We start from the raw sequence: 20,549 nt of genomic DNA, 5'->3' as shown, positions 1-20,549 counted from the left end.
AAAAAAAAAAGTCCACTGAATTGTTGCTTTCTCCAAGTTATTAATTCGGAGTGCCTGCCTCTGGTGGGTTATTTTATTCCCTGTCCATTCACACTCACCTGATTGGTTATCCAGGCCTATTTGACAGGGCTATGGGAATGCACCAACATGGTGTGGTAACTGGAGGGGTAGGAAGGAATAATCCCTCCACCTGCTGCCAGAATAGACCTGAAACTCTCACCTAGACTATCCCCTTCTAGCACTACCCTTTTTTTTAATAGATCTTTACTATAGGGTGTGTACTCACCATAGAGACATGAGAGACAGAAAGCAAGAAATCACTCCCCAGGGCGAATGTCCACGCTGCAATCTCTTCTCCATTCTTTTCTCTAGATCTCGGGCTTGCATGTACACATGTGTGTTGTGAGTTTCAAGCTGCCCTCTGGTGACTTAAACCATGGTGATCATGTGGGAGTCCAGTGCCTCATCCACTGTACCACCTGCTGCCCCCCTAGCTTTACTCTTAATCTCTGCCTTGACCACCCACAATCTCAGGAAGGTAGCCTCAGCCTGGTCTGCCTCCACACATAGCATCTATAGCTGGGCTTCCAGGCCATTTTGGAAATTTTCATTAGCCTAATTTACTTGACTAAAAATGCTGACGGGGTGAGGAGTTATTATTGTTATTATCATTTATTTTTAAATTTAACCAGAGATAAGAGAAAGGGATAGTAAGAAAGCAAGTTGCCAGGTCCGGGACTTGAACTGCTGTTGGCCATATGGGAGTCCAATGCCTTAACCACCATGCCACCTGCCAGCCCCAAGCTGTTGTTTTTTTAACACACTTTCCCAGAAAGTTCTATGTCTTTTTTTCCATCCCCAGAGGTGGTGGTGGCTGGGGGGCATCGCAAACAGTGAGAGTTTCACTTTGTCTTACTTTGCTTTGTTTAAGCTTTTCTGACCTAGGCAGAAAGTTGATTTTGCTTTGTTATGCCAGTGTGGTATAGAAGGGCCATTTTAGTTTTTATTATTTAGAGCTCTTCATTTATGTATTTGAGTCCTGAAGCTCTTCATTTAGTGCTTGCAGACCTTTTAGCAATAATTGATTAGGGAATCATAAGGGGAAAAAGCACCAGAGAAATGAGTAGGAAGATAAACACAGACATACAGGTGTGTGCGTGTGTGTGCGTGCGCACACATACACACACACACACACACACACCATCAGATAGGCTAAGTACAGAAAAAAAGTAATAAAATTAAAATAACAAAGAAAGCAAAAAATCCCAGGAAAGACAAAGCATACCTCATGGGCAGAGGAGCCAAGATTAGCTCTGTTCCTGGGAGCTGAAGTGGAGATAAAGGGCTTGGGAAAAGAGAAGGCTGAGAAGCACACACATATCACTGGTGAGTTCTTTGTCATCAGTCTGTTCTGAATTAGCTGCTAATCCCTACGAAGGTCATCTACCCTGGGAGACCAGCAGGTGGCATGGTGGTTAAAGTGCTGGACACTCCCACATGGTTGACTGTGGTTCGAGTCCTGGGCCTGGTGTCTTGCTTTCTCCCTTTCCCTCTCTCTTTCTTTCTTTCTCTGTCTCTGTCTCTCTCTCCCTTTGTGTGTGTGTGTGTGTGTGTGTGTGTGTGTGTGTGTGTGTGTGGTCAAATTAAAATGAATGAGTGAATAAAATAAAATTAAAATAATTCTTTAAAAAATAAAAAAGAAGTCACTTACCCTAATCTCAGCCTCCTTGGTTGTAAAAAGACAACGTGCTCCTTGAGATTTCTCCTAGCTTTGCTAAAAAATATAATAACAGTAATCCATAAGAGCAGTTATTATTTACTGAGGATTTATTGTATTTTCTGAAATCATTCTCTGAAGTAGCAACTATCCTGATTAATCGATGAAGAGATTGTGTCTCAGTGATGTGCAGTGCTTATGTACAGTTCTGTTTTATATATAAAATATTTAACAGGATATACAAAGTTAAAAAATGTGCTAATAATTAGCACATATTAATTATTTCCATATTTAAATTTGTTGCCTAAGCTTATATTGTTCTTCTTTATTCTTGTTAGATCACATGAACATGCATATGTGAGTGAGAAAGAGAGAGAGAGAGAGAGAGCAAAGAACACCCTCCACAGGTTCTGGTCATGCTGCAATCCTCTTTAGCAGCCCACTGGACCTTCAGCACCTGCATATGTGACCAGCATGTATCAGGTTGATGGGGTCCAGGATTCAAACTATGGTCACTGTGTGGGATCCAGCTTTTCTTGAATGCTGGATGGCTGCTGCACCATGGAGCTGGCCTCTGATCTCTTAATACATGCTTTATTATAGGCCTGTTAGAAAGCAAATTATAGTGGGGTATAGAGCACTATAGTAGGAACAGAGTTCTGTCCAGAAATCTGGATCAGGTCACTATATCTCTGTGGAATGTTTTCATTATCTCTAAACTAGACCAGGGTTTCTGTGAAATACCAGATAGTATAAGAAAAATTGTAAAAGTTTTTGTATACTTTGTATAGATATAGGCAACATTCTGGAGACACATCCCAAAAGTTTCACCAATACAGACAATAGCTTTTTGTTTTACTTTTTTTTTATTTTCTTCTTTTTAGAGAGGTTTTTGCAATAGGGCACGTGTGCTCGCCAGAGACACAGAGAGAGACAGAAAGTGAGAAATCACCCCCAGGGAGGATGGCCATGCCACAATCACTTCTCCTCCATTCTCCTCTCAGGATTTTGTGCACATATGCACATGTGCCTGGAGTGAGTTTTAAGTCTCTAGGTCCAGGACTTGAACCACAGTCGAGCACATGATGCAACATAACCATTACACCATCTACTGTTCCCTTATTTTATTATTTTATAAACTTATACTTTAATTCCATTTTTCTACAAACTTTTTAAAATTTTCCAGAGGCAGAGAGAGAGAGAGAGCACTCCTCAGCAGAGTGTGGTCACACTGCAATCCTTTTCCTCCATTTCTCCATCCCACCAAGATTTGGGGCACGTACACACATGGGCCTGGCATGCTTTACTAAGCTGTTGGGGACAGGACTTGAACAACAGTCATGTGGCATCCGGTTTCCAATGTGCAGGGCTTAACCAGTGTGGTATAGTACTAGCCCAGGATGAGTAAGACTTTTAAGAGTGAGTTTATCTGTGGTTTATTTTCCCATATTTTGTTTTTAAATATTTGCAATCTAATTGTGCTGTTCTGATTGGGTTAGGTTGCCAGATAAAATTCAGAATGCCTAGTTGAATTTGAATTTCATAAAAACAACATATTTTTTAAGTATAAATATGTCTTATATAACGGATTGAAGAGTCATCTTAGACTAGAACATCCTATTTATGTATTACTGACACAGGTTGAGAGTCATTATTCCAGATGATCTTCATGGAAATCTCCTTCTCTGTGTGGAGGGTCTAGATGTACAGAGTATCTTTCTGTTCCACGCTTTACTTGTATTTGTGAGCTCTCTCCTGAGAGGCATGTGTTTTTCACTCCTCTCTCTATGAGTAGCTTACCTGAGAGCCACTAGTAGTTAGTATTTCAGAAATGTTCTGCTAATGTCTTCTATAGACACTTTAAAATTACACCTGAAAAAAAAAATTACACCTGTACTCCATTACAAAGAACTAAGACCAAGATGTAAATAAAAGCGTACCTACAAGGAAGAGTCTATCTAAAGGAAATAGCCTGGTCCTTGTTTCATAATGTATATTATGAATGGTATCAGCAGGTGGCATGGTGGTTAAGGTGCTGGACACTCCCACATAGCCGATGGGGGTTCAAGTCCTGAATCTGGTGTCTTCTTTCTCACTTCCTCTCTCTCTCACCTTCTGTCTCACTCTATCAAACTAATAATAATAATAATAAATGAATAAATAAATAATTTTTTAAAATGAACCAGAAAGCATAGTTTTAAGAAACTGGTTACCTGAACCATCTGTGAAGCACAGTACCTACTCCCATTTTATTAAAAGACTTGTTGATGAACGATACTTCTCAAATGAGAGAGTAGCATGAGTAGCATATTTGACAACCACAGCAGATCATTTTTTAATAAACCCTCCTCTGTATCATAACGTGATTTTCAGTAATAATTGTGAAATAAAACAAGTCCTAGAAAAAAGATAAAGCCAGGAAATACCAATTATCTATCTATAAATAAAACATAATTAAATATTAAGTCCAAAAAAGAAAAATAAAGCTATGGGTTAATGTCATTTAATTATAGTAATGTCTTTTTTAAAAGAACAAAAGAAGGTATAAGGAAAATAAATTCCAAAAGAGTGAAACCTCCAAGGTGCAGAGAATGATTTGCAGGTAGAGTGACAGAATTCAAGGAACACCACATATGTCATTCCTTCAGCTTTACAGCTACGATGGTATCTTTACTCATTCCCCATCTACGGTTTAAGTGCAGAAATAGGTAGTACCACAGGGTTTGGAGACAGGCAATGAGTCAGAAGCAAGCCTGAATAATTCTGATCCCTGGCAAACTTTTATTTTTGAATTAAAGAGGCTTAGCAGGCTCTTAGAGGATAAAAGTATTAATTGAGAGTTCTCTGAACTAGCTTAGAATATAGTTTTTTTTAATAATTATTTTATTTCACTTTATTTATTTATTTATTTAAATTTGACTAGAGAGGGACAGAGTGAGCAAGAGAGAGAGAGAAAGTAAGAAAGCAAGCCACCAGGTTCAGGACTTGAACCATAGTCAGCCATGTGGGAATTCAGCACCTCTAACCCTATGCCACCTGCCAGTCCCAGAATATAGTTTTTATTGATAAGTAAAAAGTGTGCTCTTTTGAGATGTATTAGTAAACTCAGTTGTAGCTGACAGTTGTTTGAACATAAACAACAAAAAATTATATTGCAATTATTTTGTTACTGACAATGCTTAGCATTGATGGTGTATGGCAGTAATAAAAAACATTAACTTTTACTTGACTTTATTATTGTTTTAAAATGCACTGCCTTCAATTTACCCCCTTAGTGCTTATACCCAATATGAACCACTGCCTGCTTTTGATATGCCACTGAGATAGGAAGAAGGAATTGATTTTAGTTCTTTAAAATTCATCACCCTTTACCTTTAAAAAAGAACAAATCATCAATTATGTTACCAGACTAGTTTTTTTTTTAATTTTTCCAGAGGGTATATGCACTTGCAGGAGCGAGACAGAGAGAAAGAGAAAGAGAAAGTAAGATTGCACCCCTATAAGAAATGGTCATGCTGCAATCCCTTTTCCTCCATTTTTCCCTCCTTTTGGGATTTTGTGCATGCACACACACACACAGCATGTTTTTTCAAGTTGCTTTTCTGGGACTTGAACTATATGGTCAACCATCTGGGATCTAGCCACCTTAACCACCACACCATGGGTTGGCCCAACTTTTAAAAAATGTATTAATTTGACTCTTCCATGAGAGAGGGACAGAGAGGACAAAGAGAGAGAGAGGTACCCCAAGGAGGACTCACTGCAATCCATCGCCAGTCTCAGCCAGCCCAGGTGGCAGGCACCTACCATCCACAGAGAGGCCCTGGGATATGAACCTAGGACCTTTCCCAATGAGTCAAACATCACAAAGTGTTATATTACCACTGTACTACCGTCTGGTCCCGCAAACTGATTTTTATGCTGGCAAAGATGCTGGTTTTATGAAGGCTTTTCTAAAAGCATCATCTATGAAAAACATGTCATTTGGTTCCAATGAATACATGATGAATATTCGTTAGCATATAATAAACTCCTTCTATTTAGGCAGGTATAATAGGGAAGTCAAATCATGCCAAACACTATCCCTGTAGCTTTTCTAAGTCATGATATCTCTAGCAGTAGATGGAATATTCTGCTTGTCATTACCTTTTAGGAGAAAAGTTGGTGAAAATTTACCTTGTGCTGGACAATTTTCTGTTTCATTGAATTCACTAAATGAGGAAAATAAAATGAAAGGATGAGGGAGGTTGAACAATATAGCCAGCAGAGAGGCCCAGCCTCAGAGGCTGCATTGCTAGGACAGTGTACTCCATATGCTGGGACCACATGAGCATCCTGAGCTTATCATGCAGTCCAACCTAAAGACCAGGGACAGCAGTGTGAGTCCGTAACCTCAGTGACCCTGGAAACTGAGACAGGAAGATCTTAAATTTGAAGTTGGGCTGGGCAACATAGCAAGACCTTGTTTGACTGAATTGGGTGCAATGGCACATGCAGGTCTGAGCTGGAAGACTGAGACTAGAAGGTCACAACAGCCACATACACACACACACACATACACACACACACACACACACACACACATATATATATACACACACTTAATACACAGAGTAGAGATGATAGTATGTTCAAACAACTATTAGTTACAACTGAGAAGAGAATAGCTGAGACTGGAGGATCACAACAGTGTGCTCTCTCTCTCTCTCACTCTCTCTCTCTCTCTCTCTCTCTCTCTCTATATATATATATATATATATGCGTGTGTGTGTGGATCATATATAGGGTCATCAGAAAAGTCATGACTAATTTTTGCAGAGGAAGACATAGAAAAATACGTCATAACTTTCTTAATGACTATGTATGTATACATATAATACACACATACACACACATACACACACACACTGATATTAGTTGTGTTTTCATTAAGTTTGTGGTAAGTAATTTAGTGTTGCTTCAACGTTCCAACCAAAAGATATTATCATGATTTTTGCTGAAATAGTTTTGCCTCTACTCTCACCATTCTCTCCTGCAAAACTAGAATTTCTAGCACTGTGTTAGACACCTGAACAAAGCTTTCATTCTGAAACTTGGAAAAAATAAGAAGGCCTTTTCAAGCTTTTGCTTGAAATAGGCTAATAACTGAAGAATGTGTGGGCTTAGGAAGTCTGGTATACTCAGCTATTTGTTCATTTTATTGTAATAGACTTTTAGTAAAAAATGACAATCATAAAATATTTGGAGTGATTTAATGGTTTTAATGGACATTTAGTAAAAAATGAAAATCCTAAAATATTTGGAGTGATTTAATGGTTTTAATTAATTAGCCTGTGTATAATCAAGAGATCAATAATGCAAATAATTCATACGTGTGAATTTGAAACATAGGATCCACCATGCTTTCTTTTTGTGAGAGATTTTATTATAAGACCATCTGTTTGGTTTGCAGAAAATATGAGTTACATACAGAAGGGCTTCCAAGATGAAGGAGCTTAGAAAATGTTTAGATTTTTTTTTTAAGGTTGACAGGGTTTTTTTCCCCTCTAGTGCTACTTTGAGCCTTCAATATGTTAATTTGCATTCAATATGCTAATTGATGCCAGGAGGGGGATATGGTATGATGTGTTTACAAATTAACTACAGAATCTTTTTTCTTTTCTTTTTTTTTTTTTTTTAAAGGGAGTATCTTTTATAGCTTAGCATTCCATAGAACCTGCTATAGAGACTCTCCTCTCCACTTGGTCTCAGAAGGAACTCAGGGGAAAAGAACATATTTCTGCTCCTAAAATCTGTTTCCTCAATCAGATTCCAAATCTGCTTAGAAACTTGAATCCCACATTTGTATGTCAGCCCCAGAAGAAACCAGAACCCCCCAGTCATAATCTGCTCAGTTGCATCAGACAAACTCTAAAATGTTCACCGAAGAAATAGGTACCATGGAAGAACATAAAATAAACATTTGAATGCCTTAATTGTTGCTTATGACATCATAGATGCATAGTAAATGCCAGTCTGATCCCTTCCCAAGTTATCTGCTTAAAAAACAGAATGAAGATACCTTTATGCTGAATTTGCTTCAAATGGGTAGATAGAGTACCAACCCAGGATCATACTAAATGCTGTTTATTATTGTTACTGCAAAATAGCTAAAATATGGATCCAACTTAAGTGCCTGACAATTGAATAAAGGGAGAATATGTGGTATCTATTAATATACACAATGGAATACTATTTGGCCATAAAAATGATGAAATTATGTCATTTTCAGAAGCACAGACAAAAAATGAAAGAAATAATGCTAACTAAATGAAGGCTGACACTTAAAGCAGATACTGAATATTCTCACTTAATAGGAGCTAAGCTAAGAGATTTGATTGCATTGAGATGGAGAAAGAAGCAGTGGATATCGAAATCTGGGAAGGGGAGGAAGATGAGGAGGATAGGAAGAATTCGGTTAATAGATACAAAAGAGCAAGTAGATAAGTGGAAGGAGTTCCAAAGTGCTATGACCTAACAGTAACTATAGTAGATGACATTTTAATGTATAGTTCAAAATAACTAAGAGGGAGGATTTTGGATGATCACAAAGTAATGCTAAATTTCTGAGACAGTGAATGTGCTTATTGTCCTGATTTTATCATTTCATTGTATTCAAGTATTGAGAGCCTGTTCTGTATCCCGTGAATATGTAGAACTATGATATATCAACTATAAAGACTCCCACATGGGCAATTGTAGTTTGAGTTCCAGACCCAGTGGCTTGAAAAGTACACTGAGCATGTGTACATGCGTGCCCAGAATACTGAGAGGAGGTTGGAGAAGAAGAGATTGCAGCGTGGCCATCCCCATCCCACCCTCTACAGGCTGATTTTTTTACTTTCTCTCTCTCTATTTGTGTCTTCTCTCCAGTGAGCAGCACACCCAATGGCAAAAACCTACCAAAAAAAAAAGGAAGAAGAAAGAAAAGAAATTTGGAGGCATAAAACAAAATTGGACACAAAAGAGCTTTTTGCAATATTATTATTCAGAAAAATTCTGGATCAAATCTTTGTAGTCTTGAGGTTAAAGGAAATAAACATTAACTAATTGTGAGAAGTGAGATTAACATACTATATAGTGTGACTAAAGTTTTTCAATGGCAGAATCATGCTTCCCATGTTCTTCCTGGTTCTCTCACCTTATAGGCACCTCCACCCATTCACAAAGAGTAACCCAGAGCTACCTACAAGGACTGGGCCCAAGTGCTTTGTTTGAGCAGCCGTTTTCTCAAATTTGTGGTTTCATTGTCTCCTATACTTTATGTTTGCTGATTGAAGGTACCAGTTATTTTTAGCTTGTTACATAAAGCACTTGCTCATAAAGAGTCTTGGCGGATTTAAATTTGCTTAATGTTTATTCTCATTTCTTTTCCCCAGCCTTCACATAGCATTTCCTTTTCTTTCATCATATTTTTATATATCTCGAAAATATATATATATATTTCTCTAAACTAAGGACTTAGTTCTAGTAACCTGAAAGTTTTATTATATGAAATAAAAAGTAGAGACAAGAAATAAGTATAAGAACAAAAAGGAATGTTTGTTTAGTGAATCAAAAACAAATTGTGGTAAATAGAGAACATGGAAAATAAGTCAGCCTTTTTATAGCATGTATAAAAGTGCACATATCTCTGTCACTTTGAAAAATGGCTTTTAAAATTTTCTAATAGTGTTTCCAAATTGCTAAATTGATTGTAATTTAGTAGGCAAGCAACAATAAAAAAATTTGCTCATCTTGCAATTCTTACTTGAAGCAAAAAAGAAAAAGCTATGCAGATCAAAGTCTTCCTGGCATTAGGGAAATGGCTGAGAAAAAAAATCCATATTGTGTACCAGCTTGACCTGAAAGAAATTGGTTTACCATTTACATTTTTTTGAATAATAATTAAAAGCATGTGTTCTCTTATTCATGTACATATGCTGAATTAACCATTTATATGTGAAGTTAGAAAACATATGTAATTTGTAGAGAAGAAAGTAAACTGATTGAAATAGCAATGTAGTATGAACATATTTCATCAATTCTTACAGATTTTCCATATTTGAGCATCTCTGAATTCAGGATTTAATAAAAAAGACTGCATGGAAAGTCCGAATATAGATTTAATTCTTAATTATCTGAGACACTGAGGACAAAGATTGGATGAACTCATGGAACAGGCATATGATGCAAACTCTTGATTTCAGTCAAAATATTCAGCTCTCTCCTGCAAAATATTTCATGTACCAGTCAGAGGTCAAAAATGTAAGAGATGTCCATTTCGTTCTACTTGTACTTCTCTAGTGATGGTGCTAATGTTCTTGAAGCTCCTTATTCCTGGAATTGTTGTTTCTACTCTCTTGACCTGCCCAAGAATCAGCACACAGGTTTACATCATGCCTTGTCTGAGATTATTAAAGACCTGGGCACTTGGCTAAGTCTCCATTTTTGTCCTACTCACCTGTACTTTTAGTGACTGCGTGGATGAGACACTCTGCATCCTTGTCAATGATTTTTGCTTTTTTAAAACTCTTGTCACCCTAAACCGTGCTGTAGGTGCTCCAAGTGTCGTAGTTTATTTTTACAATGGTAACAGAAACACCTGAGCCTGAGTGATTTTATAATTAAAAAAAAAAATAGAAAGAAAGAAAGGTTTATTTACAAATTCACAATTCTGATGGCTGGAAAGTCCAAAGGCCTAGGTCTATAGTATGACCAATGCAAGCACATGGGCTGGCAGGCTTGTACACAGAACGAGCAGGTTGCTCTCTTTTATAGCATCCAGCTCACATGAGAACTAACCTCTTCTCATGAGATTTAAAATTCACAAGGTCTAGGGAACCAGCAGTTAGCGTAATGGCTATGTCTCTGGACTCCCACATAGTCAACCACGATTCGCGTCTCAGACCCGGTGGCTTAAAACTCACGCCAGGCGTGTGTGCGTGCGTGCCCAAGATCCCGAGAGGAGAATGGAGGAGAAGGGATTGCAGCGTGACCATCCTCCCTGGGGGGTGATTTCTCTCTTTCTGTCTCTCTGTCTCTCTCTGTCTGTTTGGCAAGTGCACGGGCCCTATAGTGAAAACCTCTCCAAAAAAAAAAATTCACGAGGTCTAATGAAATATCATTAATCTACTCGGGGGAATGTGGCTCTAGTTACTGCTGACTAAGCATCACCACTTTCCATCAAATTCTAAAACATGAAACTTTGGGAGACAAACCATCATCCAAGCCATAACACCAAATGTCTTCTACTTTTAAAGTCTTAAACACCTGCAGATTTCTCTGTTGTCAATAATCTTGTGTCCTTCCAGTTCCTTCATGTTTGCACTCACACTATACCTGGCCTTTGACCTTGACAGTTCTCTCCCCACCTTTGTCTCACAATTGATCAGTTTCCTACCAGCTGCACTTCTTGACATGATTCAAAGTCAAGACTTAATTATCCATAACCTAGTATTTCTTTTGTTTTACTCTCAAATACCCTAATTTTTGTTCTTTTACCTGGTGATACTACAACCTTGATTCAATTCAAACTTCTAATTTTTCTGTCCTTATACTTAGATGATCCCTGGGAAACAAGTCATCTAAGAAATTGCATTGATTTTGTCACAAATCAATGGTCTTCAGCCTCAGATTGATGTATAAACTCTTCCCATAACTGTGTTCCCTGCCTGATTAAATGTAAGACAGCTATGCTAAACCTTTGACTCTTTCCTCATGCTTCTGCCACGTACCTCCCTTTACATTTCAGCAGCACCTACTGTTCCCAATTTTATATACAAAACAATACCCTTCAACAAGAAACTAAGACTTGGCATTCTACTGATAAGTACATGACTTTGTTCTTCTGAACTACAAATCTATTTATCAGTCTATCTACTAGAAAACTATTCTTGGATATCCCAAAAGTACTTCTATGTTCATAAAAAATACAATCTTCCTTCTAAATTATATTAATATCTCCTATAACTAGGTGGCTAGTTAAGTGATTGAATAGTGAAATCTTCTTTCCTACAGGAAACCAAGTTTTCATAAAAACTAGATCCCACACTTCTTTCCATTCTCTGATTATTTTTGTATTCAATGTTGATGTTCTTTTATTTACAGTAACTGCCATTTGATTCAAGATTTAATCACTTATTTTCCTGTATTATTTTCTAAATGATTCAAGTGTTTAAAATCTGACTCCATTAAAAAACCAAACTACTCAAATTTAGGCACAATGTCTAAAGTTAATCTTTATTTTTTGTAGAAATAAGTATTTAGTAAGTGCTTAATAAGTGCTTCCTTACAGAAATGAAATGATACAGTAATGGCTCAAAGAACATAGTAATGATTCGATAAACCAAATAAATCTGTTCCTAGACAACTGAAGGTCTTCCATTAAGATAATGTTTTGTGGACTAGCACGTGATATGGTGGTTAAGGTGCTAGATTCCAGGGACCAGCAGTTAGCGTAATGGCTATGTCGCTGGACTAACTCATGCTGGGTGAGTGTGTGTGCATGCCCAAGATCCTGAGAGGAGAATGGAGGAGAAGGGATTGCAGTGTGGTGATCCCCTTGGGGGGTGATTTCTCACTTTCTGTCCCTCTGTCTGTCTGGCGAGCGCCCCCCCCCTATAGCAAAAACCTCTTAAAAAAAAAAAAGAAAGAAAGAAAACAGGTGCTGGATTCCACATGGCCAACTCTGTGGTTAGAGTCCTAGACCTTGTGAATTGAAAACAAGCCAGGCATGTGTGCATGCATAACCAAAATCCCTGCTACCCCAGGGATGATTTCTCACCCCCTCTACACCCCTCTGGTGAGGACATGTGCCTTATGGCAAAAAAATCTAAAAAGGAAAGATATTGTTTTGTAATATATGAGTCAAAATTCACTTATTCACACATACCTTTGTCCTTTATTTCAAAAAACAGTAACAAGGGCCAACAGATGATGCAATGGTTAGGTCACTGGGTTCCCACGTAATTGACTATTGTTTGAATCTTGGACTCAGTGGCTTAAAACTCACACTGGGCATATGTGCATGGGTGCCCAAGACCCTAGAGAAGAATGAAAAAGAAGAGATTGAGGTGTGGCCATTCTCCCGGGGGAGGCAATGTCTCACTTTCTGTCTCTCTGTCTCTCTCTGTCTCTCTGGCGAGTACACATGCCCTATACCAAAAATCTCTCTCTCTAAAAAAAAAAAAGAACACAAATGAAAATGCCAGAGCATAGAATTTTTATAGAGATGTAAATACTTAAGACCCAATAGGTTTTGGCTTACTCAAGTTCCTCCAGTAAGTTGTCATGACAATCTAGGCTTCTTCCCTCTGGTCACATGTTCTTTCTACAATACCATGAATCCATAAATGGGGATTTTGGTCTGTGTTCCAATCCTCACAGCAGAGTACTTTAAAATATTTAGGAAGAGAGAATAAAAAGATGGATTTAATCAATCTCTTATGTTCTACACTCAGCGTTTCTTTTTTTGTTTGTTTGTTTTTGTTTCTGTTTTTTTTTTTTTTAATTGCCAGAGGGGACAAGTAATCACTAAAGAGAGATGAGAAGTCACAGAGCTCCCAAACGTGCATGGTTATGCCACAATCTCTTCTTTTCCATTTCTGCATCCTTTTGGGATTTGGGGCACACATGCATGTGTGCTGAGAGTGTTTTTCAAGCTGCCAAGGTCTCAATTCAAACCTTGGTTGGCCATGTGGGCTCTGACTCTCTTAACCACTAGGCTACAGGGCTGACCCATATATTCAAGGTTTTAAAAAAACTAAATGTGCACCAGGTACTTTTCCCACTGTATTTAGAAGAGAAGTGTCATTTCTCACTTTTCTTACTGATTCTATCAAATAATGTTCAAGAACTTGGTGGCGCAAGCATTAGACGTGGTGTGAAATATTTAAATAGTAAACATGTGGTTTCAATCCACCTGAATAGGGGTGAGTACTGGGAAGATATTAAGAATAGTTAATCCAACTATTCATCAGTTTGAGTACAAATAACTATCTCTCTTATATCTCAAGGACATTTCTGATTTCCCTTATTAGGCTCTTTTGAATTGTGGCAAAAGATGAGTTTGACTATTAGTTTAAGATACTCTGACTTCTATGAATAACTGAGTTTTCTTTGCTGCAGTTAGTGTTTTGGTGGCATTTTCATTTTCCAATAATTAATCTTTAGCCTTTTTAGCTGTACCAGTTCATTCCCAGAAGCACAAAAATAGAATTTTCAAGACCTGAGAATAAAGAATAGAGCTTGGAGATGGAGTTTGAGGGAAAAAATTCAGCAGCAGTTTATGTTATTCTAATGTGAACAAGTGGCCCTCCTCTTAACTCCCATAGGTTAATAGTTCATAATTTTTAACTGACTAGAGTAATTTTAGGAATGTTCAGGTCTACGATATTCTCTTTATAAACAAAAGGCATAAAGATATAAATAATTAAGATATAAATAATTAAAGTCTAAAATTATTATGGCAACTATAGTTTATGGTCTATCATAGAACCACAATATTGCTTATAAAATGCTTTATTATTTTATTGGCCATAACAAATCATATTGATTTACTCTGAATGATTACATATTAGTAGTAGCAGTAAGTACTTATCATAGTCTCTTCTAGAGTGTAAAATCTTTGAAGATAAGGGTTGATTTATTTATATTTAATATAGTGCCTACTCACAATTTTGTACTCCTTCAGCACTGGGTGTTTGACTCTGGGATCACTTATAATCTTCCCTTATCATGGTTAATTGGTTAAGGATCACTCTCTTCTAGGTTATAAGCAGATATTTGGCAGTCACAGAAAGGGAGGAACAGGGAAAATGGAGAAAGAGCATAAGACTGTCATGAGGAAGCTCTGTGGTCCCAGACAAATGAGGCACTTTGGAGAACAGGGCCAAGATCTAGAAAGGACTTTTGTGAATACTCTTGACCCTTTGGTATACTGTGTGATATTTCTGGTTGTAAGATCAGTTATAGGGCAGACTTACTTTATGGTTTAGAGTATGCAGTAGACTGTATCTATGGAGTTCCAAGACTAATGAAGGCTGCATATATGTGTCTGTTGGCATGCCTATATTTACTTGGGACTATTAGCTCCTTGAAGGTAATAACTGCCTTTTCAACTACATAGTTTCTGTACTTCCTTCAACTATTGGCACCCTACACCTTCTCACAAATGTTATTTGAGTCTTAGTAAAATTTCAGCTTGCCTGGTCATATTGCTATAGCTATACTGATGTGCACATGTGTGTGTATGTGTGTGAACACATACAAAAATTTGAAAACATCTACTGAAATGCCAAAATATAAACATCCTCCAACCTCATCATAACCTACAATTCATTGATTCTATACCTTTTGACTCTCCTTCTCCCTCATCATGGCCTTTATAACTACTTTCTATTTTTGAATTCTATAGATAATCATCATTAGCATACCTTTTCAAACTCTCTCAACAATTGCGTTATAGAAATTTTTTTTTAAAAAAAGTTTATCACCGTTTTGGAGCTGGAAAGTTTAAGAGTAAGGCACTGGAGTCCCAGTTTCTGGTGAGTTCTTTAGATGGAGTCTCATTGTTGCATCTCACATGGTGGAAGGGGAAACGGTTCCCTCAAATCTCTTTTAGAAAGCCACCAATCTCATTCGTGAGTGCTCATACTCATGACTTACCTCTGAAGGCCCCACTTCTTACTACTATCACATTGTCAACTACATCTTAGCATATAAATTTTGAAGAATACATTCAGACCATGGCAGGGGTATTTTATCCTACTGGATGCTTATATTCTACTTCCTCATGATATTCACTCATCCCATTTTTTGTGATAACTATTTCACTTTTTCTCCTTTCTCATAAAATTCTAGACATGTCCTCACCACTCTTGAGCTCAGCTGAAGATCATTTTGTCAGCCTCTTGAGAAAATTGAAGCAGTCACATAGAAACATCCACAAACTCCCACACATTTACCCTCACCCAACATCCATGACTATCTACTTTTCCTCCTATAACTATGGATGAATTGTTGCTTCATCTAAAGCCCAGACTCTGTGCTTTAAAGGAATGCCTTTATCACATAGTCAAGACAATTTCTCCCTTAATTCTCCATTCTTTCTTTTCCCTATTGGGGATACTTTTTACAAGCATGTAAATAAGTTGTGAATTTTCCCATCTTAAAAATAACCCGCTCTTGATTCTACTTTTTCTTACAAATACTTCCCATTTCTCTTTATTATTATACAATACAAAAAACAAAAATGAAAGCGTTTTGAAATATCACTGCCAACTTGATGTCTCCAATTTAACTCTTCTTCTACTTTTAAACCACACCAATTAAGTCTTTGCTTCAACCACCCCACTGAAAGTGGTCTTATTAGGGTCACAGGTAACACCCATGATGGTAAATTCAAAATGAGTTATTGTACTCCTTTTTTTATTTTAAATCTGGCAATAGCACTTGCCTTGAAACACATTTTTTTTACTTGGCTTCTAAGAACTCATGCTTTCTTAGTTTTCCTCATATAACACTGGCTGTTTATTTTGCATCTCTTCTCCTGGCTCCTCTTCATCTTCTTAGACTCTTAACATTCATTATTTTCTTGGTGATCTCACTCATTCTCAAGGTCTTAAATCCTACTTATAGGCCAGTGGGTGACGTGGTGGTTAGAACACTGGTCTTCCACATGGCTGACCATGATTTGAGTCCTAGATCTGGTGGCTTGCTTTCTCATTCTCTCTGGTGAGTGCACATGCCCTATAGCAAATTTAAAAAAACTACTAATAATAAATAAAATAAAATAAAATAAAATAAAATAAAATAAATAATTCTTTCAAAAAAAGAATTGTTTAAAAAATCCATTTACTGGGACCAGCAGTTGGTGTAATGGCTATGTTGCTGGACTCCCATGTAGTCAACTGCTGTTCGAGTCCTGGATCTGGTGGCTTAAACTCACGATGGGCTTGTGTGCATGCATGCCCAAGATCCCAGAGGAGAATGGAGGAGAAGGGATTGTAGCACATACAGATTGCGGATGCTTTGTGGATGTACTTTTTTGACCCTTCCTGTCCTCCTGCTCTGGTCCAGATTACCATATATTTGTACCTTTTGTATTTGTCCTTCTTGTCAGGATTTTCGACACACACATACTTGCTTGGTATATTTCTCGAGCTGCTGGGTCCTGGATTTGAAGCCTGGTTAGCCATATGGCATACAGCTCCTGATATAATGCTTAACTACTGCACTATGGGGCTGACCTAGAAAGTCCGTTTTGGCTGGAGAAGCAAAAAGCACTCAATTTGTAATTTTGTTCCTTAGTAGAAAAGTTTCAGCAAATGGAATTAACTTTAAGGCCATAATTATCCCCAAAGAGCAGATCCTCACCTCTTTTACTGCTCTTTATAGCTGACATAAAGAAAACAAACTATTTCTGGCTTACATAGTAGCTGCTTAATAAATGTAGAATGAGTAAAAAGTAATGGAATAATTTTACTAAGAGTTCATTTAGTATTACTTCCTGAACTCAGGAAGAAATACAATCTGTAAGTAATAAACATAATGTTTTATATGCAGACAAACTTGTAAGCATAAGTCTACTTTCATTCTTTGATTTTTAAATTTTCTTTAAAACATGTACAGCAGAATCACAAATAGCAGATTTCGGGAGCAGACTCTTCTCCCCCATCGTCTTTCCTCAAGACTTGGTAGAAGATATCTTCTCTTTCTTTCATTCATTCTTCAACTTTCAGTCTTGTATTAAGCTATAACAAAATCAAACGGGCAGAAAAAACTATTATAAAAGCATCCTTTATAAGGCTGATAAAAGTAAAATTTTGAATATTCATCATAATATTTCAGGCTACTTTGATGGAAATGTTATCAGGGACTCAGTATCAGCTGATCTCATAAAAGCAGGATTACTTAACTGCTCATCTCAGTTCAACAAGTAATATGTCACTGAAAGATTTTCTCCTGGGTCTCTTTCTTTATGGGAAAAATTTTCCTTTAATTGTAATCTATTCGTGGAAATATTTTAGCTTTGCAAACTTTCCTGAGAACTGTGTACAAATTTTGCTATATGTGAATAAAAAGTGAGATATTAGATATATGGGTATTTGGGGCATTGGGCAAACTAAATTTTATTCAAATAATTAAATTTTTATGTTTTATCCATAAATGTTGATGATATAAAAACTTAGCCTAAGAACTCTAGAGATGGTAATAAGGTTTCACTTTTAATTGAATTCTATGTAATATTTATTCTCTTGAAATCAATACATTTTAACCCCAATGCCATACTCTGTATATTCAACAAAAAAGAATAAGGATTTTTAGAGATCTTAGCAAAGGAAAATTCAGCCTTATCAAATAACTTCAGTTTAATTGAATATTTTGAATTTATATTCTCTGAGCAATGATTATGTGCTGAATACATTGTCAGCAATCTATGGCATAGTCTCTAATGCTTTGAAACGTAGAGTCTTTCCTGGCCTATGTCTGCATGCACTAAGAAAAATTAGAATTCTTTTGTAGAACATGAGAAAGCAAACAGTACTAGACTGGCCCTCCTTTTGAAAACTATAAAATTTGATAAAATAGATGATACAATTGTCTTTTGGCTTTGGACACAGACAGCTCAGAACAACAATCATTTAGAAAAGACGGCAAGGTGATCGCCACATCCTGTTTGGTGACATTTTCCAAACCATGGTTCAAGGAGGTGAAGTCAAAGCAGAGGCTAGCAGTCTCACTAGATATAGAGGGGAATAAAAGGGTTTGAAACTACAAAAGAGCTAGAAATTCTGGGATATGGAACTTGAGATAAGGGGGCTCTATTGAAATGCAGTTCTATAAATCCACTGACGCAGTTCTTGACTGAAGGACACAGGACACATATAGAAAGAGATACTACGAGCTCCAGCAGAGGGTTGCTGTTAGTTCAGAGCTATCTGTAACAAAGATGGAGAGGTCTTACAGTGCTGGGAGAAGTTTGAGTACTGTTCTAGTGTCACTGTGTATTTCAGTCATTTAGTAGATACCTCAGAAAGGCCAGCTCTATGGAATAAGGGCCACTGTAAAGTAAGAGACATGCACTAGGACTTGCCCTAGCAAAAAATAAATAAACAAATCAAGTCGTAAAAACAAAAACAAAAACAAAACAAAGCTTTGCCAGTAATTTAACTTCCTGACAGAGCAAAATACAACACAATTTAAAAGAAGACAACATAATGGAGACACAGTAATCATCACCATGTCATACATAAAATAAAAAATTTACTATTGATAGATTTGTGAAGGAGCAAGAGATTAAGTACCAAAAGAATGAAAAATATAGTCAATAGAAATAGATTTCCAAATACCCAAAGGTTATAATCTTCAGACAAGAACTCTTTTTTTTTTTAAGAGAAGAACTTTAGAGTAAGAAAGTTCAGAGACACAAAAGAAAAGATGGACATAAAAAATAAACAGATGAAAAAGTGAGCAGAGAAATGGAAACTAAATAATTCAATTTCTAGAACTGAAGAGCAGACAACAGGACTTCTAAAAGTCTGTGTAAAAATGAATTTAAAAGATAAAAACAAGGGGCCAGCAGGTGGCATAGTGGTTAAAGGTGCTGGACTCCCACATGGCCAACCATGGTTCAAGTCCCAGACCTGGTAGCTTGGTTTTTTCACTTCCTCTCTCTCTCTGTCTCTCTCTGATCAAACTGGAAAATAATAATGATAATAATAATAAATAAAGTTAAATAATTCTTTTAAGAAAAGATAAAAATATAAAATATAAACCTTGTTTCTCAACATAAGGTCTATCAAGTTCAAGACACCTTTATAAGCAATTATACCAAACATGTAGTCCATCCTCAGAGAACTGAGGGTCCTGGGAATTTAGCTATGTCAATAGAGTTTTTTGTTGCTTACTTTCTACATTATTTACTGTAGATTGAAAAAAAAAAAGTGATTGCCCTTTAAGGTTTTTTTTCTTTTTCTTTTTCAGATTAGGAAACTGAAAGAAGTCATGAAGAACCAATCAAGACTTTAAGGTAAATGCCTAATAATTTGCCATTGAAAACTGAACAAAATTACCATTGTTTAATGAGGAATGATCATTGTTGGGATGGAGGAGACTCTGGTAAAACTTTCCTAGAGTTTTTCTGCTAAAGCTTTGACTGCTTTTGTCAAAACACTCTCATAATAAGCATATGTTATTCTTTGGCCCTCGAACAAGTCAATAAGCAAAATGTCTTGTGTATCCCTCCAAAAAACTGTTGCCATGATCTGTATTCTTGACCGGTCCACTCTTGTTATTACTTTTTTTCTTTTTTTTTTTTTTTGCAGAGGTTTTTGCTATAGGGTGCATGTGCTTGCCAGAAAGACAGAAACAGAAAGTGAGAAATCACCACCCCCCAGGGAGAATGTCCACACTGTAATCCCTTCTCCTCCATTCTCCTCTTGGGATCTTGGGCATGCCCACACATGCACCCTTTGTGAGTTTAAGCCACCAGATCTGGGACTTGAACTGCAGTCAACTACATGGGAGTCCAGCAACATAACCATTACGCCAACTACTGGTCCCTTATTACTTTTCTTTTTGTTAAGAGAGATTTTTGTTATAGGGTGTGTGAGCTCATCAGAGAGACAGAGACAGAGAGACAGAAAGTGAGAAATCACCCTCTAGGGGGAATGGCCATGCCACAATCCCTTCTCTTCTATTCTTTTGAGATTTGGGGCATGCACACACGTGCACCTGGAGTGAGTTTTAAGCCACCAGGTCTGGGACTCGAATTGCCTACATAGGATCCAGTGATGTAACCATTACATCA

The 20,549-nt window shown here is 37.0% G+C and overlaps 1 non-coding gene across 1 annotated transcript in view; it reads left to right on the top strand.

Annotated features, from left to right (window-relative positions):
* LOC102487693 (uncharacterized) overlaps window positions 1-19,779 on the top strand; it is a 43,794-nt gene extending 24,015 nt beyond the window's left edge. Inside the window, exon 3 of the transcript XR_003550017.1 lies at window positions 19,724-19,779. This is a non-coding gene — a transcript (uncharacterized LOC102487693). The remainder of the gene's footprint in view (window positions 1-19,723) is intronic.
* The last annotated feature ends 770 nt before the right edge of the window (window positions 19,780-20,549 follow it).

Source organism: Tupaia chinensis, unplaced genomic scaffold (genome assembly GCF_000334495.1).
Source record: "Tupaia chinensis unplaced genomic scaffold, TupChi_1.0 Scaffold000350_1, whole genome shotgun sequence".
NCBI classification, from domain to species: Eukaryota; Metazoa; Chordata; class Mammalia; order Scandentia; family Tupaiidae; genus Tupaia; species Tupaia belangeri.
This window is presented reverse-complemented; position numbering and strand designations above follow the sequence as displayed.